The sequence below is a fragment of the Pelophylax lessonae genome (genome assembly GCF_965119305.1).
Source record: "Pelophylax lessonae genome assembly, chromosome: 1".
Classification (NCBI taxonomy): Eukaryota; Metazoa; Chordata; class Amphibia; order Anura; family Ranidae; genus Pelophylax; species Pelophylax lessonae.
Window position 1 is genome coordinate 58961672 of NC_138768.1, and position 24781 is coordinate 58986452.

Sequence of the window (24781 nt, forward strand, 5' to 3'; positions counted from 1 at the left end):
GAATATTTCTACCACAGAGACAAATACATCATTTAAATCAATTAGGAGATAAATGTAGCGAGATATATTTATTGTTTTGGGAGTGATACAGAAAGATACAACAGTAAATGGGTTTGCTATCCTCTAAGTGCCGGTTCACACTACTCCGACTTGTCAGGCGACTTGGTCGACTGACAAGTCGTGCTCCATTCTGTGCAATTGGAACCGTTCTAATAGGAGCGACTCAAGTCGCTCCGACTTAGAAAAAGGTTCCTGCACTACTTTTGGCCGAAGTCGGAGCGACTTGCATTGACTTCCATTATGTGAAGTCAGTGCAAGCCGAGCCGAAGTCGCAGTGCACGGCGACTTGTTCAAGTCGCCCCGATGTCGTGTCGCCATAGTGTGAACCGACACTTAGGTTTACAGGCAAGTAAGAAAGGCTGAACAGCCTCAAACACTGGGGAAGACAAATCCGTTCAAACAAACGTCTTCCAACTGGGTATTTAACTAGTCCAGACTTTGGGTAAACCCTCCCCCAACAAATGTCATCATTATACACAATGCATATTTAGCACCTCCAATGTGTCTCTGCCTTGCTGCTGGGACCCCCACTCCCAGTATACAGTGTGACAGGAAGTCAGGTAAATCTGTGAGTGTTGTCACAGATGGGAGACACACTTCTGCTTGGTTTAGACAATTCACCAATTACTATAGGGTGTTGGCTGCAGAAGCCAGCAGAAATGTCTAAAGACGTTGAACAGACTTCAGCTGTTCAGAATGAGGAAGTTAAGGCCTCTATAATTTGTCCAGAGGAAGTCTACAGATGGCTGCCTCCTGAAGCTGTGTGAGCTGGGGATAGGAGAGCAGTCAGGTGAATGCATCCTGAAGCGATGTGCGCTGAGAAGGATAAAAAGACTGAAGACTTCTCAAGGTGAGGTCTTGGATTGTTTTCTATGTGGAGAGAAAAACTATGAACATTTTCTATGGGAAGAAACAATGAACTATTTCTATGTGAAGAGAAAAATAAATGGACTATTTGCTGTAGGATCAGCAAAGTCTGCCCAACAGTAGGTTGGGGACAGACTCCGTAGGTAGGTTCCTGTGTGTGAGAAGGTAGCTGCCCACAGTGGCAAGGATTTATTTTGTGTTTTATTTTATTTTTGATGTTTTGATGCTTGCACTTGTGTGAAGAAAAATTGCAAGAATAAAACCACACACTGTTGTTTGCAACCACTTCTCGGCTATATCCCTGTGTAACGAACCCCAAAGGGGGTCATCCACACCCGCCACCGAGCTAATCCCTCACAACAGCAATTACCAGCCTTGATTATTCAAAGTCCGCATTGCTGTGTAATCAGAGAAGGTGGCAGCAGCTGCTGCTGTCAAAACAAAAAGTCTGAATCTGCGTTTATAAACAACACTGCTGCAGACGCCTATATAGAAAGATACAAAGTAACAATGTTATTTTTGTATCATTTTGTTCATTCATCTGCATTTAAAAAGGGATAAACTTTGTTCTGCAGATGAAGTCTGTATAAGCAGAGCTCCACCCAAAAGGTGAAGCTCCACTTGTTTGCCTCCTTCCCCCTTCCACTGCCACATATGGCACCTTTCCGGGGGGGGGGGGTTTACAGGTAACCGCTTCTACTTCTGGATGACTCCGCCATGGCAAACTCCCCATAAGTTCAATCTTCCTCCTTCTTCCCCCACCGCCAGGCCATTCACAAAGCGCAGCGCACTTCACGCATGCACAGTAGGGAACGGGCTGTGAAGGAATGCCACACCTGCACCGGAAGGGACGAGCGGGGCCAGGGCATTCTGGGACTCCAACGTCACCGAAGAGGACGCGCTGGCTTCAGCTGCCCACACCTGAGATGGCAGCTCTGGAGAAGAAATTTTCAAGGTAAGTATTTCTTCTAAAAAGGTAAGTGCGACCCGGGACAGTTCAGAGGCTATCCATTGTGGAATGTACTTGCCCTGACTGTCCCGGGGGTATTTTTATCTAAATTTCACCCCCAAGGCCGGAACTCCGCTTTAACTCTATAGCAGGCTGCGGCTAAACGCAGTATCAAGTGGTACCTGCGTTTAGGGCCCTATGCATTTAAGGCCAAATGCCTGGGATGCAGGTCTTCAGTGTTCAGCCATAGCTGTAGGCAGTGAGGCTGGACACTGCACTAATTTCTCCCAGCGTAGTAACACACGGCAGCTATGCAGGCACGTAAGCAAAGGGCTTTAGAAACTCCTAAAATAGAAGGCAGCAATAAACAACAAAAGCTGTAATCCGCCACCTAACAAAAAGTGTCTCCTATGCAGATTTTGCATCACTTCGTGTTCCGGTGGCACCATATCACTGCTTAGATTTCTAATTTAACCATTCCACAAGGCTGGAGATCCACTTTAATGCAATAAAGACCTGTAAATAAACTAATCAGCAAGCTAATGCAAGGCAAGATATTGTGGAAGTGATTGAAAGGCGAGCCTCTGCCATTCCCCTGTACACTTGATATATCGGAGCGCTGGAGCAGACCCAGAGAGTGCACGGACTGCTAAGATGCACACATCAGTCACTCGCAAAATTTAAACTCGTGAACTGGAGCTCCAGGGAGCAGCCTGGATTCTTGGCAGCGCAGGAGAGGCACAAAACGGCGCCTTCAAGAGAGATTTGTAGCGCTGGCCAAACCCCATTAACTTATTGATTAAATGACTTCCCTGCATTAAATACTAATGAGCACGCGCTTCTCTGTAAACCACCGACACACACTGTGCAGTGTGATACATGGATGCTACAAACTCCAATTCGGAAATATACCACAACAAGGCAAGATAAGGAGATGGGAGTCTGATAACTATGGGGGCCATTTTACAAACAGCAAAGTTATTAGTTTGCATTTTCTCCTTATAGTTTGACAGTTTTGCCTACATCTAAGCTTCTCATTGCCATTTTCTTGCCAATTTTTAACTAAAAATAACGCTGGGCTTCACCCATGCAGGAGAAAAATACAGGTTCGCTTAAAGTGGTTGTAAACCTCAGACATGAAATATAAATAAAGCTTATCCCTCTACAGTGTTTACTTGTCTGCTGCTTCGTTCCTCTGCTATCTGCATTAACCACTTCTGACAAATTTTACTGACACCAAGAGAAAAAAGTTGTCAGGTCGAGCATATTGACAGCCTAAGCTCTGTTCCTGTGTGCAGGGGGGGCTCACTAAGCTCTAAAGTGGGTGATTTCAGCTCGCCTCCCCCTTTTTTTCCAAATTCTCAGACAAGCTTTATAATTCAGCACTTTGAACGGATGTAGAAAAGAGAAGATTGCAGATAAACAGGTAAAACATATGTAGGAGAATTTGTTTCATCTCAGTGTATCACCTGAGGCCAGTCACTTCACTGGGTATATGTAAGGGTTTGCAATCATGAGTTGGTTTCAAATATTAGTGGAACTAAGCCCATGAATATATTGATTTCACAAAACAGTTACATTCCAAGCATGCCATGAATGCTGTCACATTTATTTGTGCTCCCAACCAAACTGTGAAGCCATCAAATGGCTGGTGTCATAACGGATCACACGTGCAGAACAATGGCAACTGGAGATCAATCAGAGGCAAAGATGCCATCTTCCTTTGTTGTAAAGGAGAGGAAAGTTTAGTTCCACTTTAACCTCCTTAGTGGTATTCCATAGTGTGGCTCGGGGTGAAATTTCAGAGCCATTAGCGGTAACCCAGAGCCACACTCGGGGTACCGCTAGGGGGATCGCTGGATCCTGGTAGAGAGGTTGCTTACCTTGTCGCTAGGATCCCGCGATGTGTCCCTGCAGTATACGGCGGCCGGATCTTCCTCCCGATGCTGTGAGCCCCGGCTTCCGTCTCCTGCAACGTGCCGCTCGCAGGGGTGTGGAACCGGCGGCAAATTCAAATAGTAAAACACACCAAACACACTGATATATTACAAAATAAAATAAATTCACATTAGTGTGCCCCCCACTGCCCTTTCCTACAGTTCTACTGTACTTTTTTATATACACATATATATATATATATATATATATATATATATATATATATATATACACACACACACACATATATACACACATACATACATACACACATACATACATACACACATATATATATATATATATATATATATATATATATATATATATATATTTTTACTTATTTATAGTTATTTATTATATTATTTATTATTTTGTGTTTCAAACTTTATCATACCCGAGAGGTTATAAAGAAGAACGCACAGTAAAAAAAAAAAAATGATATGTAAATAGTTGGTTTGGGCTGCTCGTTAAGAATTACATGCAAAATAATGGTACTGCTTTTAGCACCTAAAATCGGAAACAATCATACCGCCAGGGAGGTTAAGATGGATAAGATATGTCATCAGCACACTGACAAGCTGGTCTCAAAGTGCAAACCTCGATCACATGCCTAATGAAGGGTTCCTGCATGGTTCCAAAATGTTGTTCATGTTATCATGCAATAAAGAAGACCTCTGCACATTGGAACAACTTTGTCGGTGTGTTAGGGCCATATTTTATTACCTTGACCAACTGGGAGTCATTGCAGCAAGCTCCTAACCATATGGTTGATTCCAGAATGGTGTGCAAAAGGAATGCATTGCATGTAATAATCACTAAAATTACACCATGTACAACAGCTCTCTCTGTAGAAGGGTATCTAGCGGATTACTCCAATCTGTTTGGGAAAATTCTCTGCAAAAGAAAAAACTGTAAGATTTGGTTTGTAGGAACACAAAACGAGCTGTGGGTTCAAAAAGGGGAACACTTCCATAGCCAAATCTAAGGACAGGAGTTGGTTAGTCATGGCGTTAGTGGATTTGATAAATCGGATTTCCTTGCTATGCGCCATTGTTTTAAGAGTGGGGGAGTCAGAGAGGTCAGGGTTTATCCAGAAGAGGAGGAAAGGAAAGACTATTCATTTATTATTGGACTCAAGGTTTGACAGCAAGACGGGAGACAGAGCGGGAGTGCTGAGGAGAGCAGAGATATCGGGCACTGCGTGTGCCTTGGGAGAGGATTGGTTGCCCTGGTGGTGAGTGCCTAGTTGGATCAGTGTATCCCTGAGGTTTTTTTCCATACACCATTGCTTCCTGCTGGTACTCCTATTCATGAGTGTTCCTGTACTCTGTACCCTGAGAGTGGGGTCATATGCCTGTATATCAGGTCCTTAAGGTGAGAGGCTAATCTATGTGGTGGAGGTCACCTGCACTGTGGAACACTGGTTACCCCTAATCAAGAGGAGTGTTGAGCACCTTTTCAATCACGGGTCTTGCATGGACCTTTTTGTGTCAACTATGTGATTTAATGTGATTCCAGCTCTGCACTGTTCTATTGTGTATCAACATACATACAAAACACGGGTGGGAGACCAAGCTGTATAATTCTAGTTTTGGTAGGGGGTTTCCGGTCATGGCATAAGGATGTGATAATTCAGAGTCCCTTGCTAAACCATTGTTTAAGAGGTTATACAACGGGTAGTTTTTTTTTTTCTAGAAGGGGAGAAAAGTTACTACTCAAGGAATACGGGGTTTATAGTCTATGTACGTAGAGCAGCCATGAATCCAGTCCCCAACATATTTTGGGAGGAAACCAGAGTTACATAACTTGAGTATGGATAGGGCTTGTTTGGTCATGGTGTGTATTAGAGGTTTGATAAATCAGATTCCCTTGCTATGCTATTGGTTTTTTAACAATCAATTTTTATTAATTTGTAAGGAAATGCTATGCTATTGTTTAACCCCTTTTTTTTCATCTTACAATAGGCCAGGCGGGAGCCCTATTATCCTGGTTGGACGTCCTCCCAGGATCACACATCAGTGTACTGGCCCGCTGCTGGTACCATGTGATCGCTGTGACCAATTACAGTGGATTACAAGACAATTGTACACAATGAATGGCTTAAAACGGAGTTGGAAGTGGAACTCCGCTGATCTGCTTCCTCCCCCCCCCCCCCTCCAGTGCCCCATTTGGCACCTTTCAGGGGGGAGGGGGGAACGGGTACTTGTTTTTGACAAACAATTGTGCTGCAATATGACTCATCTCCGCTCCTATCCCTGTCACTTCCCTGATCTCAGCTAGTAAATATAAAAGTGGCGGCGGGTATATGAAAAGATAAATCACGGAGCCGAGAGCCGCTTTTATATTTACTAGCCAAGATCAGGGAAGTGACAGGGATAGGAGCGGAGATGACTCATGTTGCAGCACAGCTGTTTTAATGTAACCGCCGTGTGGGTAGGTTTTTTACACGGAACACCGTGATCATTTCATACTAGTGCGCATGCGCACTAGTCAGCTCCTCAGCTGTTCCATTACGTATCTGGGGCTGTGAGCATGCGCATTGCTGTGCTGCTCAGCTGTTCCTGGCAGGAAGTGATGAGGGTAGGCATTTCTCACGGGGTAGGTTATTCTCACGGAACACCAGGCTAATTACAAACCGCAGCGCGCTTTGCGCATGTGCAGTAGGGAACTAGCGGTGAAGCCGGAAGGCTTTACTGCCGGGGTTCCCTTACTCTGGATTGCGGCGGCGGCACCCGAGAGCCGATACGTAAATCGGCTTCTGGTGCAGTCATCGCGGGCTACCTGGACAGATAAGTTCTACTATTTAAAAGTCAGCAGCTACATTATTTGTAGCTGCTGACTTGTATTCTTTTTAAGGGGGGGGGGGGGGGGGTGGAACTCCGCTTTAAATTCATGCCATTCATTGTGTACTACTGTAATGGTCTCTGTGATTGATCACATGGTACAGACAAAGGCCAATCACAGCCCATCTGCACCATGTGATTGGCTGTGGCCAATCACAGCTAATCACAATACACACTGAATCTATTTTATTCAGTAAAAAAATGGTTGTTTAGAACAGTGCAAATTTAAGTATGTTAAAAAAAAAAAAATTACAAAAAAAGCCTCCCCAGAGTAGTACAGTGTTACTATGGCAACACTGTAGTGTTCTGCTCACAGTATGTAAAAACAAAATGTTATTTACGCTTTCTACGTACGGCCACCAGTCACCACCACACCAGTTATAGGAGGATTCTGTACTGCACTAGTGACCGGATGTAAACCATTTTTTTTTAAAAATTGTGAAATAAAACTATTTTTTTTTTTTTTACATTTCTTCATTTTCCAAAAAATTGTGAAAAAAATTACAACTTTAAAAAACTTGTCATGCCTCTTACTAAATTCCTTGGACTGTATACTTTTCAAAGCGGGGGTATTTGGGGGATATCTGTACTGTCCTGCCGTTTTCGGGTCTCAAAAATTCGATAGACCATCAGTACATCAAGATTGATTCATTTTCAGAGATATATATATCTATATAGATATATAGATATAGATATATATATATCAAAGTTTGTGGACTAACTTTCCTACAGACTAAATAAATATACACTGATTTAGGCTATTTTCATCACAGAAATGTAGCAGTATACATTTTTGCCTTAAATTTATGAAGCAATATTATTTATTTGCAAAATGTTACAAAATGTATACAATGAAGAAAAACACCTCTCTTTTTTCAAAATGTTTCCTTTGTTTAGCAACCTAAACCTTTGCTCAGCGCCTGCACATTGAATCGCTCTGGTCTGTCCCAGAAGAGCTGCACAAAGAGGGGGGAGAAAAGCGGGGATTTCAAATCCCCATACATTGGACCAGCTGCATGTATACTGACAGCTCAGCATAATTATTTTCTGAAAAGGTGAACACTTTAAGCAGTAATCATATGCATCTACCTGGAGCTTTGCAGCATACCACCCATGTCTGGGCATTTAGTTCACATGCATCAAATCACGGAGTTTTCAGGTGCCCGGGAGGCAAGGGTGCAGCCCCACTGCTCACAGCCTATCAAAATCTATGAGAGGCTGAAATATGCGGTGGTTGGATGCTATACTTATGTTCAGGGGCATATGCCTGGAATGCAGAATACCTGTATTCTGGGTAATTGCTAATCAGCCAATCACATGGCAGCAATTCAATGCATGTAGGCATCTAGACGTGGTGGACGCCTTGCTGAAGTTCAAACTGAGCATCAGAATGGGGATTTAAGTGACTTTGAACTAGGGATGCACCGATCCGATATTCGGATCGGATATCGGTGCCGATATGGCCAATTTTGCTGGATCGGTGGATTGGTAACATTGACCGATCCACTGGCCGATCCGGTTTTTGCTTAGTAACGGCTCAGCCATCTCTTACTTGGTGTAGTAGTAGTATGGAATGTGAGCCGCTACTTCCTGTATAGTCCCGGCTCACAGGCGGAGTGATATCAGATGCACTCGGCCTGTGAATGGAGGAGCCGTACACAGGAAGCAGCGACTTTGCTCTGTACTGCAGCCGCATACTTTGTGTGTAGCTCCGGATCGGTTCCGGTATCGGCAATTTTACAACGCCAGATATCGGTATCGGTTCCAAAAAAGTTGGATCGGTGCATCCCTACTTTGAACGTGGCATGGGTATTGGTGCCAGACAGGCTGGTCTGAGTTTTTCAAAAACTGCTGATCTACTGGGATTTTCATGCACAACCATCTCTAGGATTTATAGAGAATAGTCCGAAAAAGAGAAAAAAAATCCAGTGAGCGCCAGTTGTGTGGAAGAAAAAGCCTTGTTGATGTCAGAGGAGAATGGACAGACTGGATCGAGATTATAGAAAGGCAACAGTAACTCAAAAACACTTGTCCCAACCAAGGTATGCAAAATACCATCTCTGAACACACAACACATCGAACCTTGAAGCAGAGGAGCTATAGCAGCAGAAGACCACACCGGGTGCCACTCCTGTCAGCTAAGAACAGGAAACTGAGGCTACAATTCGCACAGGATCACCAACATTTTTGGAAAAACGTTGCCTGGTCTGATGAGTCTCGATTTCAGCTGTGACATTCAGATGGTGGGGTCAGAATTTGGTGTAAATAACATGAAAGCATGGATCCATCCTGCCTTGTATCAACAGTTCAGGCTGGTGGTGGTATAATGGTGTGCGATATTTTCTTGGCCCCTTAGAAGCAATTGGGCATTGTTTAAACACCAACGCCTACCTGAGTATTGTTGCTGACCATGTCCATCCCTTTATGACTACAGTGTCCCCATATTCTAATGGCTCCTTCTAGCAGGATAATGCACTGTGTCACAAAGCTCCAATCATCTCACCACTGGTTTCTTCACCATGACAATGAGGTCTCTGTACTCCAATGGCCTCCACACTCACCACATCTCATCCAATAGAGAACCCTTGGGATGTGGTGGAACAGAAGATTTGCACCATGAATGTGCAGCTGACAAATCTTTAGCACTTGCGTAATGCCATCATGTCACTATGGACCAAAATCTTGGAGGAATGTTTCCAACACCTTGTTGAATCTATGACACGAAGAATTAGGCAGTTCTGAAGGCAAAAGGGGGTCCAACCCGGTACTCGCAAGGTGTACCTAATAAAGTGGCCGGTGAGTGTAAATGCCCATTGTGTATGATTCCATAGTGACCTGATAATAGGAATACAGCAGGAATATTGTTGCTGCCCATAGTATACCTACCTGCAATGTGTCCTCCTTCGCAGAAGATCCTGTCTTTCCTGAGTAAAAGTTTTGTTTGGAGCAGAGAACATTTACTTTCAACAGAATAATATCTCTTTATTTAGATGACAACTGGGAGATTTTTTTCTTCAACCCAAAAGCATTTTTACAGCCTTTTTATTGTCCTCTCAGATCACCGGACATAAAACTTTCCAATTCCACCGGGTTTATAAGTAATACAGTCAGATTCTTTGCATTCAAGCGGAATAAATCTGCCACCTTTGGTACGCAAAAACAACTGACGGAACAGGGGAGGAATGCCTCGGAGATTCTTTGCACAAAGCTCCCGCTGCACAAGACTTATCACGGAACATAACCGTTTGCTCAGAAGAACAGAGCGCACACATAAAAGACATCTGCTTCTAAAGATATTATACAGGGCCGAGTGGGCTTACGACACCCAACACAACTTTCAGAGAAGCAATTTCAGAGAATAAGAATTCACTCCTCACTTGCTGGAAGTAAAAGAGCCCAGCGCTGGAGTTGTTGGGGCCAGGCCCAGGTCAAGGGGTAGGCAGAAGAGGCACACACCTTGGGCTCTTCAGTAGAAGAGAGGTGGAAAAGGGTAAGTCCTGCAACCTATGCTGCTGAAGTAGTTAAACTTTGGTCTTTTTGCCTAGGGCAGGGGCGTCAAACTCAATTTCATCACAGGTCGCATTCGTAGTATGCTTGCCCTCAAAGGGCAGGTTGTATCTATGTGCACTAAAGAGTGCAGAGTCCAGGGGTGCCCTATGCACAAATTGCAAGGTTCAGGGGTGCCCTATGACCAAATTGCAAGGTTCAGGGGTGCCCTATGCCCAAATTGCAAGGTTCAGGGGTGTGTGCTATGTACAGAGTGCAGAGTTCGAGAGTGCATTATGTACAGAGTGCAGAGTTCAGGAGTGCATTATGTACAGAGTGCAGAGTTCAGGAGTGCATTATGTACAGAGTGCAGAGTTCAGGAGTGCATTATGTACAGAGTGCAGAGTTCAGGAGTGCATTATGTACAGAGTGCAGAGTTTAGGAGTGCATTATATACAGAGTGCAGAGTTCAGGAGTGCATTATGTACAGAGTGCAGAGTTCAGGAGTGCATTATGTACAGAGTGCAGAGTTCAGGAGTGCATTATGTACAGAGTGCAGAGTTCAGGAGTGCATTATATACAGAGTGCAGGCTTCAGGAGTTCATTATGTACATAGTACAGAGTTCAGGGGTGTGCTGTGTACAGAGTGCAGGCTTGAGGGGTGCGCTAAGCACAATGTGCAACCCCCCCCACAAAGCATTCTCACATCTCTCTCTCCTACGTGGCCAGGCTCTAGTACCTCCCTGTGTAGGCGGCTCTGCCTCGCCTTGCAGGGAGATCGTTCTCTCTCTCAGATTCTAGAGATCTGTCCCCGCTGTGCCCTGCCATGAGTGTGCACATGGATCCGTTAGATCCGAGAGCCGCTGATGGAAAAGCTTTCCCTTGAAAACACAGAAGGCTTCTGTGTTTACACGTGACAGCAGAGGGTGAGAGCTGGAGGTGGTGGAATGCAGTTCCGGTTGCAAAACTGAGTGTGAGGGCCACATGACAGGGATCTTGTCCTGACACTGGTTGGGACAGTATCCTCCTGGAGAGAGCAAGTCAACAGTGGGTACTGCAAAGAATGTATGTTCTGCAGCACTACACTACCTGCCAACTGGGCAAGCATGTACTGAGCCATCCAGCACATCTCATCCATCACTAGGGGGTCATTCACACAGGAGGTTGGGGGCATTAAAACCCCACGGATGAGTGGCACTTTTACGGTCCTCTGACTGCAACTTCTATTAGCTGCAGAGGCAGTAGCCACGGCAGGAATTATACCCCCTGTCTCGTTTGGCGAGTGTAGCCCCTGCTGAACATGACAGAGTCAAGTGTGTGGGGATGCTTTACAAGTGCCCTGCAACAGCATGCAATTAGCCACTTCAGTTCCAGGCAAATTCTGATACTTCTCACATACATGTTAAAAATCTGCACTTTTTTTTTTTTTTTTTGCTGGAAAGTTACTTAGAATCCCCAAACACACACACACACACACACACACACACACACACACACACACACATTATATATACACACATACATACTATATATATATATACATACTAATATATATATATATATACACACACACACATACATAAATATACACACACACACACACATAAAACACACACATTATATATATATATATATATATATATATATATATATATATACATATATACATACACACACACATACATACATACATACACACTGTATATATACACACACATTTTTTTTATATATATATATATTTTTTTTTTTTAAAGCAGAGACTATAGGGAATAAAAGGTTGGTGCTGCAATTTTTTTGTCACACGATACTTGCGCGGCATTTTATTTTTTTTTTAATGCAATTTTAAAAAAAATACACTTTGGTGAATTTTAATGCACAAAAACACATTATACCCAACTTTTTTTTTTTTTTTTTTTACACCAAGTAAATAGATACCGAACATGTCATGCTTTAAAATTCTGCACGCTCGTGAAATGGCTCCAAAATACGATACTTAAACTCAATAGATGACGCTTTAAAAGTCTTTACAGGCTACCAGTTTAGAGTTACACAGGAGGTCTGGTGCTGGAATTATTTCTCTCACTATAATGTTCATGGCCATACCTCACATGTGTGATGTGAACACTGTTTACCTATGTATGTTTTCCCCTTTACGAGGGGATGGGATTGCTTTAATTTTATTTATTTATTTACATTTTTTTTATTTTTACACTCTCTTTAATTCTTTCAAAATCAACTTTATTTCCATCACAAGGGATGAACAACATCCATTGTGATAGCATGGGCAGTGACAGGTACTTTTTACTGGGAGATCTGGGGTCTATTAGACCTCAGATCTCTCCTCTACCCTCTAAAGCATCAGATCAAACCAAGGTGGGTTTGATCCAATGCTTTCACAGGCTGGTAAAAAAATACTCAGCGCTTATGGTTTCTTAAGCCTCTTACACATGCGCCGATTGTTGGCCGACCGATTGGCCGACTTTTGTCCAGTGTTGTGTTGGTTGAAATGTGCTCTAGACTGCACACAAATTTTTTCGGCCAACAACAACCAACTTCAGAAATGATGTCATGTGATGGTTTACTTTCTGTGTGTTTCTTCTTCTCTGAGCATGCCCAGTCTTGCTCATCTGATTTTTGTCTGCCGAAATCTGTACTGACTGACGAAAATCGGCCGTTCTGTTGACGGCCAACCAAAATTTTATAGCATGCACACCAGATTTTGTTCGGCCGAAAAGTCGCAGTCGGTTGTCGGAAGCATCATACTAACAAGCCGACAATCGGCCGATCGGACGTTGGCCGAAAATTTACGGCCAACAATCGGTGCATGTGTACGAGGCTTTAGACCATAGAGATGATCAGGGACTTTCTGGTCCTCCGTCATCTCTATGGTCAGCCGCCGTAAGTGCCAGCTGCAGCCTCGGGCTTGACAGGAGAGCCCGGGAAGGAGGCGGAAGGGGAGGACTTCACTCAGCCGCCTGTAAAAGTGATCCAGTGGCTAATTAGTCACTAGGATTGCTTTTAAATTAAAGAGGATCCCCGGCAGGAAAAAAAATAAGATACCAGGATGAGTTCTGCAGCTGCAGGCTTCATCCTGGCATAACTCCTTCAGCCCTATTGACATACGGGTACATCGCTGAAGCTGAAGTGGTTAAGGCACACTAGTGCAGCGATCAAGGGGTTAAAGCAATACAATGTCTTCTCACTGTATGTCAAATGCTCTCTGAGAAACACTTGGGTGGCACTTCAGAAACTAAAGCTCCCATTAATGAGCCCTCTTGTCTGAAATGACTACCAAGCACCCCATTTTACTGCTGCATGAATCAAATCTTACTATTTGTTTCAAGCAGGAAAAAGTACATCTAAACCAAATCACTAAAAATCTCATATGCAGCCATGAGTCCCGGTTCACACTTGGGTCCGCAGCAAAATCGCATTGCATGGTGGTTCACACTAATGCGATCCGATTCATGTCTGAACTGACAGTTTGCACTGTGATATGCGAACTGAACTGGGGGTGTCATTAACTTTGTATTGACACCCCCAGCGATTCGCATATGGCAGTGTGAGCTGCCTGCGATTTGAATGCCATGCGGGAACCCGCAGTGGATCCGCAGGGTCCCCGCATCGCACTGAGTGCAGGTTCACATATATGTGATGCGGTGACCCTGCAAATCCACTGCGGGTTCCTGCAGTTCCTCCCATCCTCCTGGTTATACAGATATGGCATGGATGTGCCAATTGCAAAAGTGACCAAACAGTAATGCAAATATTTTGACACATTAAACAGTTTGCAGGCATATGGCCCAAGTCCACCTTTAAACAATGAGCACTATCTAATGAACACACCTTATAACCATGTCAGAGGCTTTACAGCCATCCTCTTCTTTGGGCTTTCAATTCAAATAAGCCTTTTACAAAAATTGCTCCAGCCTGCCATCTTGTGGCACAACTATAGATGACACCACATATGTAATACAAAAACAGAGGAAATGGCCCACGGGACTTTTGAAGAGACACATACCAAATGTTAAAAAAAATACAAGCTTATTGCACATCATCATATATAATTTAAAATCCAATAATGACAACATGGTAAAATCATCAATGTAAGCAACATAATAAAGCACAAATTCATAATATATACAACTTCATATATAGATGACGGTTTATGTTATATAGAGCTCGTAATGCACCGTATCGTGTAAGAACAACAGTCTGTGCATTTAGAACAGTCAGATCGTAGCAAATGACCAAACGAGGGTCTGTAGCATCCAAACATTCATCCCAACTTCTGGCTTGTCATCCCTGCTCAACCTTGTGAGATTGTGACATCTCCCCAGGACCCCCAGGGGGCGCTGGTAATAAACCTGTGACTGGACCTTCCTCCTCTCCCCAACTCCTGTCATATGCACCTCTCTTTTTTTGGGGGGACTTCCCTGTCACCCTTGTCGATAATTTTCATTGATGGGATGACCGCTTGGATGCTACAGACCCTCGTTTGGTCATTTGCTTCGATCTGAATTGCTGTATCATTTATATACATTGGTGCTTCTCCTGATGAAACGAATCAAAAAGTTCACGAAACGCATTGAGATCAATGCAGCACAGACTATTTTTATTACAGGATATGGTGCATAACGATATCTATATAACATAAACTGTCATCTATATATGAAGTTGTGCTTTATTATGTTGCTTACATTGATGAATTTACCATGTTGTCATTATTGGATTTTAAATTGTATATTATGATGTGCAATAAACTTGTATTTTTTTTAACATTTGGTATGTGTCTCTTCAAAAGTCCGTGGGCCATTTTGTCTGTTTTTGTGTACAAATTTGGGACTGAGACACCTACATATTTCACATCTGTTGTGGTACTCTTTTGATGCATGTTTTTTTTATTTTTATAAAGCAGTATTAATTGCCATGGAAGACATATTTACTTGCTGCATTAAAAACACAGCAAACAAGAAAAAAAAGAAACAAGCACTAAAATGTATGGATGCAAAGTAATAGTCAAAAGGAACCTTGACGGGATTACCATTAATTTCCAATCCCAACAGTTCTCCCCAAAGTCAGAGAAATGCCCTCAGACAGCTTCCATTGGAATCTCCCTGACAGGGGCAAAAAGAGCAATGGCAAGTTCTCAAAGTCTCTAATTTTTCACTACTCCATCTAAAACTAAAATAAATTCTGGCTTAAGATACAAATGAATGATGAATTCCCCAGGGAAGCTGGAAATCACTCTACCCCAGTGATCTCCACTTGCTTCTGGGTCCCATGCTGAACAGCAACTCTGCTGTATTGTGATCACTGGAGGTCATTTGCTTGCCAGGGGCGCCATTTAGAGAACACTTTGCATTTTCTCAATGAATGCAAAGCATTCTCCAGTTGAACAAAGTGGTGAGGCTGGGTAGTGACATCACAATCTTCACCTTATCCAATCAGAAAACACTTTGCATTTATTGAGAAAATACAAAGTGTTCTCTGAATGGCACGAATGCCAAGCGGTAGAGACCCAGAAGCTAGCTGAGATCACTGGAGAAGGGATGTCTACTACAGGGATCCCACAGGTAGGGCACATACCAGAGGCTAAACTAGAACCTTCAGGGTCCCAGTGCAAGTAACCATGAAGGGCCTCCTGACCCCCAGACGTGGCCCTTCCCTTCGAGCCTAGTGGCAGAACTCTAGGACCCGGTCGCAAGAGCAACCTTTAAAACCCTGGTAGTTCCGCTACTGGTGTCAGGATTTTTAATTTTATTTTTTGCAATGTTATTTATTTTTTTAATACACTTTTATTCCTTTTTTTAGGAACCCCGTTGCGGGGCCTTGGTGAGTTATCGGGGGTCTAAACAGACCTCTGATGTTACACCTTTGAGACAGAGGAAGAAGAATGAGCATACAACCCTCAATCTCCATCTCTGCAGCCTCAGCTGCACAGAATGGACAGGAATAGCTCTGTACAGAGCCTCCTGTTCATTCACAAAGGGAAGCATAGTAAACACAGTTTAGTATGACTCAGTTATGAATGGACAGAGTCAGTGATCGGTACCAATCACTGACTGTCTATTCAGAAAAAGAAGGGACCAGTAAATCAAATTTACCAGCACCTTCCCCTGCTCCCCATCTTGACACATCCCCCACAGCAGCTGGCAGGAAAGGGGAGGGGGACGAGTGGGAGGACCAGGGGAGCACACAAGAGCCCGGGGAGGCAGAAAGAAGAGGAAGCTGGATAGGAGGGGCAGCATATAGAAAAACCGATCCCCTATATTTTCCTCCTGCAGCCACTGAATACCTGCAGGAGGGAGATGAGGAGAAGCTAGCTTTCAGTGGCTACAGGAGGAAAATATATTGCATCAGTTTCTCTATATGCCGTCCCTCCTATGTAGGTGTACAGGGGAGCAGCACGGGCCCCATGGGACATGGGGCCAGGTCGCAATTTAGCTTTAAGACCTACCATGACCAAGTCTTAAAATCCAAAAAATCGGATTTTTGTAAGATCTTACCGTAAAATCCTTTTCTCTTAGCTCATTGACAGACGTAGTCTTCTTGATTCACATCAATTGGGTTATGTTGTCTCCGCAGGAGTAGGACTAGGCAGAAAGAAAAAACGTCCTGGCTCCACCCTAGGGGGCAGTCCCTGAGGGTATATCCTCCCTCTCTCTGCTACAAGGAATCAGTTCTGTTATAAAGCAGCAACAGAGAATTTAACCCAACCCAACTCAATGATAGAGGGGCGGGTACTACGTCTGTCAATGAGCTAAGAGAAAAGGATTTTACGGTAAGATCTTACAAAAATCCGATTTTCTCTGTCGCTCATTGACAGACGTAGTCTTCTTGATTCACATCAATTGGGACATCCAGAAGCAGTGCCACAAATGAGGGGTGGGATTGACAGAAATCAAAATCCAATCTAGAAGGCCCAACCGGTGCCAACTAGAAGTTTTAAAGGCTCATTATAAGCAAAGAATGAGACTCAAATAAAAATTCCAACGGAAAAAAACCCTCGAGGTAGACCACTGGTCTCCTCAAATGGCGGCCTGCAAAACCTTGCGGCCAAACGAGGCATCAGACGATGCCATTACATCAACTTTATAATGTTTTGTAAAGGTATGCACCGACGACCAGGTAGCCGCCTTGCACACCTGGACCACTGACGCCTGATGGCGAAAGGCCCATGACGCACTAAGTGCCCGAGTGGAGTGCGCCTTAACAGGGAACGGGGGCTCCCGACCCTTAATAGAATAAGCCTGTACCACCGTCTGTCTGATCCATTTGGAAATAGTCGCGGCAGATGCAGGCAACCCCTTTTTGGGTCCATCCGGGATCACAAAAAGTGAATCCGTCTTGCGAAACGAGTCTGTCGTTTTCAAGTATACCCTGATCGCCCGGACCACATCCAAGGAGTGTAAAGCAAACTCCCGAGGATGACTGGGCTTAGGACACAGGGAAGGTAATACAATTTCTTCATTCAGATGAAATTCTGAAACCACTTTTGGTAGGAAGGATGGATTCGGACGAAGAACCACCTTATCTCTATGAACCACCAGATATGGGGAACGACAAGATAATGTGGCCAGTTCTGACACCCTGCGTGCAGAAGTGATAGCCACCAAGAAGGCCACCTTCTGGGACAACGTAGGTAGAGGAATCTCCCTAATATCTTCAAAGGGAGGTTTCTGAAGAACCGACAATACTAAATTAAGATCCCAGGGTGGTAACGGCGCGGGCACTGGCGGAGCCAGATGTCGCACCCCCTGGATGAAATTCCGCACCAAGGAATGAGTAGCCAAAGGCTTCTGAAAGAAGATAGCTAATGCTGAGACCTGACCCTTGATAGTGCTCAAGGCCAGTTTCTGCTCAACCCCTTGTTGCAGAAAAGCTAATATTCGACTAACCGAATAAGATCGTGGGTGGAACCCCAGGGGTTCACACCATGCAATGTAGGACTTCCATGTGCAATGATAAATCTTTCTGGAAGTCGCTTTCCTTGCTTTAACTAGAGTAGGAATAACTGAAGCTGACAATACCTTCAGCACCTGGGTCTCAATAGCCAGGCCGTTAAAGCCAGCGATCGTAAAGCAGGATGGAAGATCGGTCCCTGAGACAGTAGATCCTCCCTGAGAGGAAGTCTCCACGGGACGTCCGCCACCAGTCTGACCAAGTCGGCGTACCAAGCTCGGCGAGGCCAGTCCCGAGCTACCAGGATTACTGGAATTCCTTCCTCCTCTATCCTGCGAAGAAGTCTTGGCAGTAACCCGAGAGGAGGGAAGGCATACATTAGCTGGTATTGCCCCCACGGGGCGACCAGTGCGTCTGCAGTCTCTGCTAGAGGATCGCGGGAGCGAGCCACGAATCTCTGTACTTTCCTGTTGAATCGTGATGCCAACAGATCCACATCCGGGGTGCCCCAACGTAGGCACAACTGGTGGAAAACTTCTGGATGGAGGGACCATTCCCCCTGATCCAGAGTCTGACGGCTGAGATAATCTGCCTGCCAATTTTCCACCCCCGGAATGAACACCGCAGAGATAGCTGGAACAAATTGTTCCGCCCAGCGAAGAATGCAAGCCACTTCCTTGGCCGCTCGGACACTCTTGGTGCCCCCCTGGTGATTGACATAAGCCACAGACGTGGCGTTGTCCGACTGGATCCGAACCGGGCTGCCCTGGAGCTGCTCGGTCCAGTGAATCAGACAAAGTCTGATCGCTCTCAGTTCCAATACATTTATCGGTAACCTGGATTCTTCCGGGGACCAAAGTCCCTGAACGGATAACTGACCGAGAATTCCTCCCCATCCGGATAGGCTGGCATCCGTGGTCACTATCGTCCAAAATATTGGCAGAAATGACTTTCCCTGGCTGAGCATCGGAGACCGAAGCCACCAGACCAGAGACTCTCTGGTCTGTTCGCTCAGTCGGATCCGATAGTCCAGGGATTCCGATTCCATCTGAGGAGAATCTCTTGCTGAAGAATTCGGGTATGGGACTGGGCAAATGGGACTGCTTCGAAGGAAGCCACCATCAACCCCAGAACCCTCATGCAAGTCCGAAGGGAAGACCAGCTGTTGGATAGTAACAACTGGACTGCTGATTGAATCTTCCGGAGTTTCCCTACCGGAAGGAAAACTCTTGATCTGACTGTGTCTAGAATTAGACCCAGATATTCGAGCCTCTGGGTGGGAACCAGAAATGACTTTTGCTGGTTCACCAGCCACCAGAATTCCTGTAAAGAAATTATAGTAATTTCTATGTTTTGTAGCAGGGTCTGAGGAGACTCTGCATGAAGCAGGAGATCGTCTAGGTAACCTAGAATCGATATGCCTCTTTGGCGCAGTAGTGCCAACATTGGGGCCAACACCTTCGTGAAGACCCGAGGAGCCGTGGCGAGACCGAAAGGTAATGCCACAAACTGATAGTGGTTCTCTTCTACGGAAAAACGTAGAAACCGCTGATGTCCTGCGAAAATGGGAATGTGAAGATAGGCGTCCTTGATGTCTATGGACGCTAGGACATCCCCTGGATGCAGGAAGGCTGCTACTGTGCGAATGGATTCCATCTTGAATTTTCTTATGTTGAGAAAGGAATTGAGTGCCCTTAAGTCCAGAATTGGACGCACTTTGCCCTCTTTCCTGGGTATTGTAAATAGGTTTGAATAAAACCCCTGAAAGCGTTCTGTCCAAGGAACGTGGACTACCACTCCTTGTTGTAGTAAATCCGTGACTGCTCTCCGCAGATCTTCTAAACGATCCGGGGATAGTCGGATATTGGAAGGGAAGAATCGCGCCGGTGGGAGAGATCGAAACTCGATCTTGTACCCTGACCTTATGATTTCGCAAACCCACTTGTCCGGGATTCTGGAAAGCCATGGATCCGGGAACCGGCAAAGACGTCCCCCCACCCCAGTTATGGGTGGGGGCGCACCTTCAGGCTTTGGTAGACTTATCTTCAGGTCTGGAGGGGGCGGGCCTTTGCTTGCCCGACCAACGACCCCTGAAGCCTCCTGAAGGAGCTTTGGAGGACTTAATTTTTTCACCTGCGGGGCGAAAAAAATTTTTGTGAGCAGAGAAAGAAGGCCCTCGTCTTTGACGAGGTCCTTTACCCTTAACATTTTGCGGTAAAAAGGTGCTCTTTCCTCCCGTGAGATCCTTAATGATCTCATCTAAGTTGGCTCCAAATAGACGCTCTCCTAAAAAGGGGATATTAGCCAATGCTTTTTTGGAACCTTGGTCGGTTAACCAACCTTTTAGCCACAGTGTACGCCTGAGAACCACTGCTGAAACTGATGCTCGTGCCAATAATGGAGTGGCGTCTAACGCCGCATCACACACAAACTGTAACCCCTGTATCATCTGTTCCAACAAATCTGATACCGCCTGAGGGACCTCTTCTAAGTCCCGGCGTAACCACTTGGTCCATTCAGTTACAGTCTGCGAAACCAGCCCAATAGCAATTATTGGTCTGAAAGCTGATCCAATCAAGGAAAACCTGGTGCAAGACATAGCTTCTATCTTGCGATCTACCAGATCTTTAAAAGACGGAGCGTCTTCTAATGGAATAACCGTGGCTTTATTCAATCTAGCAATTGGTGAATCCACCACCGGTGGTTCTGTCCATTTCTTAATGAGGGTTTCCTCAAACGGATAACGCCTGTTAATGCGTTTAGAAATAGCAGAAGTGCGTTTTGGCAGACTCCATTCTTCTTTGATTGGATTGCCAAAACATTTGGGCAATGGAAAAACCTTCGCTACTTTGATGCGTTTTTTAGTCCCAAAGGGGATTTCAGTTTCAGCTATTTCCGACGGAGTACCCTGTAATCTTAAGGTTTCTTGAACAGATACAATGAGTGCGTTTACCAACGCTTCCTCTCGGGCTATGGCTGATGCCGAAACATCCTCCTCACTGTCTGAAGAGACAGTACCCGAGACACCAATCCCAGATGAGGTACCTGCAACTGCAGAAATAGGCTCAGATTCTGAATCCGAAGTTTCAGATAATAGGCGGGGGTCGCTTTCTTGCGCCCTGTCCCTGACAAGCCACTTCCACCCGGGACACAAAAGTTTCCATAATAGCTGACAATGATTCAATCGTCAGTGGGGTGCTGGAGGATCCTGCAGACACCTCGAGGGGATCCGGTGGAGATACATGAGTGGCAGGGTCCATGTTAACTCAGGACACCTCTGCCAGAAAAAACAAAAAACCCTTCTTTTTTTTTTTTTTTTATGTGCATCCCCCTAGCGCAATAGCGCCCCTCAGAGTACCTGCTTCTTGATCCCCACAGAGAGAGAGAGGGACCCTCAAGGCTCACCACCCGATGCAGAGAAGTTTCCTACCAACTGCAGTCAGCGTTTGTCTCTTACAGACTGGAAAGAGCTGTGTTCGTTTTCCCGGGTAGAAGGAAGTGGCTCCGCCCCCTGTGTACGCCTTCCGGCGTTCCCAGCTCTCCTCGAGGTTAGCTGGGCTCATCAAACATGGCCGCCCCCATACAGGAGACAATAGACTCCAAAAAAATGGCGGCCGACGTGACCTGCGGACATACATGTACCTGGTCTACAGCAAAATGGCGGCGGATTGCCGAAGTATCGTTTTCCCAGCACATCCACCTGTATATCATGCTGATGGCGGTTTATCGATCTGCAGGAGGTCCATTACAATTAAGGTGGGATTATACCTCCTATGTCTGCTGCAATACTGCAGTCTGCTGGGTAGAGTGTTAGCTCCCAAACCAAATCTGCTTGCCCATTGTATTTACAAGGGGGACTTTTAGTGTCAGATAGATACTGACCATGTATGGAGGGGCCCATGTTCCACACTGCCTCATAACGAGGGAAAAAAGGAAACATTTACTCACCATACCGAACCGACAGGCACCCTCTCTTCACAATACCCTCTCCACCGGGGTGGGGGGTTGTTGACCACTCCGGACGCCTCGACTCTCTGGTTCCTGGCGTCCAAGCGAGACTTTTAACTCGCAAGGTCAGTCCCTCCAATGGAACTCCGTCGCGGCCGACCCAGCGCGGAGCTCTGGTCTGCACGCGCTCGTAGGCAGAAACCGGGGTGACCACTGGATCTCAACATCCAGCCCGTCGCCCGGCCCCGCATACTTACTTGAATGTGTCGCGGCCGACCAAGCGCGATGCAATGGTCTGCGCGCGCTAGTAGGCCTGCTGGGGTGACCACTAGTGTCGCCCAGATCCAGCATAATTGCTTGAAGATCTCACAGGAAAAAACACTGGAGAAAACTACCTAAAAAAATATATTTTTTCTAAAAAAAAATCTTGCCAGGACCAAAAGATCCCAGCAAGGAACTTAGGTCCTTACTCCTGACTAGACAGAAAAAAACTGATTCCTTGTAGCAGAGAGAGGGAGGATATACCCTCAGGGACTGCCCCTAGGGTGGAGCCAGAACGTTTTTTCTTTCTGCCTAGTCCTACTCCTACGGAGACAACATAACCCAATTGATGTGAATCAAGAAGACTACGTCTGTCAATGAGCGACAGAGAAATGTATTATTTCAGTGTACCATTTTCACATTTTTTTGGGGACCAGGGGCGCACACAAGGGCACGGGGGCAGCAGAAAGAAGAGGAAGCTGGATAGGAGGGGCACCATATAGAAAAAGCGCTCCCCTACATTTTCCTCCTGCAGCCACTGAATACCTGCAGGTGGGAGATGAGGAGAAGCTAGCTTTCAGTGGCTACAGGAGGAAAATATATTGCATCAGTTTCTCTATATGCCGTCCCTCCTATGTAAGTGTACAGGGGAGCAGCACAGGCCCCGTAGGACATGGGGCCAGGTCGCAATTGCTACCTCTGCGACCCCCTGAAGTTACGCCTCTGGCACATACATGCTAACAGTAGTCCAAGCTGGACCGATGTAAATATGTAACTGGACCGATGTAAATATGTAACTGGACCAATGTAAATATGTAACGTTTCCTCCTTAATTGCAGTTGTGTAGGAGTTACATATAGGATTGAATACAAAAGTATCTGGAGTGCCGTGTGGCTGTGTGCCCTTGTGTGACATGTCGTAGATACCTCTTGGGTTAGACATGGGATGGGAGAACGCCGCATATGCATCACAGAAATATAAGTGGGAATTTACTATCGATATTTATGTATAGAGATATATCCAATAGAGGTCAGTATGGGGCAGGTATTCCAGGTTTTTAGTTTTTAAATGTGGCGTCAATTATAAAGGTTTTATGTTGTTTTATATTATATTATATTATATTATATTATATATATATATATATATATATACATACATACATACACACACACACAATAAATAAAGGATGAGTTTTTGCATAAACCGATGGGAGTTATGAGTGAGAGTACATTATTATATTAGCATTATAAATATATGCAAGTACCCCTTTAAATACGTTCACATTAATTTATAACAATAGAGAGGAGGTTACGTTTATATCCATACTGAGGTGGTTGTGTATTGTGTGATTGGATTGGTAGAATTAGCTCCCTCTTCAGGACAAAAAGGGGAAGGCCTTATGTACCTTGCAGGACTTTATGGTGTGGTGATTTTTTTAGTATGTAAAAATTGCCATACTTGGAATTTAGCTTTAGGACCAACCATGACCAAGTCTTTAAATCCAAAAAATGTATTATTTCAGCGTACCATTTTCCCATATATCTTTTTTTTTTGGGGGGGGGGGGGGGGGTTGTCAGAATTTTTCTAGCAAAATAAATGTTGCAATTCCCCATTCTGAATGAAGACTCCGGTAGTCCAAAAAGGGGTTAAGTGCTTTTCTAAGCCCGTGTCAATGAAACATTTATAGGCTGGAATCGTTCCCTTTGAATGCGTATGATGAGTAATAATGGCCATGCAATTAAACTGGAGATTTTCTGAGAAACCCTAATCCCCTAATTCTATTCTTATGAGTAAACAGGCTTTTGATGGTTTGAAGACTTGAAGTGTTTGAATTCCTGGCTGTAGGCAAAACTGGAAAAAAAATTCTTCCATCTTGGAAGGAAGACGGCGTCATCAGTATGCCAGGAAGAAATGGGATCCAGCTGCCTGGAGCTATGGGTCAGACACAGAACTCAGCCCTACCGGACACCTTTGGGATTACCTGGAACACAAATGAGCCAGATCTTCTTGCCAACATCGACAAGATTGTCGGGATCCACCCAGCAGCCTGACAGCTGGATCTGCCTTTCAGTGCACAAATGAGAGCCAAAGCCAGCTGCATCCACCCCCTCCCTTGCCTGGCACTCCACAGAGCGGAGAGTAGTGACTGCAAGCAGACTGAGAGGTTAGTGATCAGTGGTCATGTGATCGCTCAGTTCGGTTCTATATATAGACACACACACACTGCTCAGCCATAACGATTTGACCAGTAAAGTGAATAACACTGATTACCTGGTGACACTGCTGTCTGAATGAGGGTGTGAAATACCAGGCAGCAAGTAAACATGTTGTCCCTGAAGTTCATGTGTTAGAAGAAGGAAAAAAATGGGCACACATAAGGATTAGAATGACTAGAGCAAAATTATAATGCCCAGATGACTGGGTCAGAGCAACTCAGAATCCGCAGCTCTTGTGGGATGTTTCCAGTCAGTTGTCTGGACTTGCCAAAAGTGGTCCAAGGGAGGAAATCCATTGACAGGGT

At 44.9% G+C, this 24781-nt stretch overlaps 1 protein-coding gene across 1 annotated transcript in view; it reads right to left on the reverse strand.

Annotated features, from left to right (window-relative positions):
• MBD2 (methyl-CpG binding domain protein 2) overlaps positions 1-24781 on the reverse strand; it is a 145159-nt gene that overhangs the window by 199 nt on the left and 120179 nt on the right. The gene's annotated exons all lie outside the window — the stretch shown is intronic.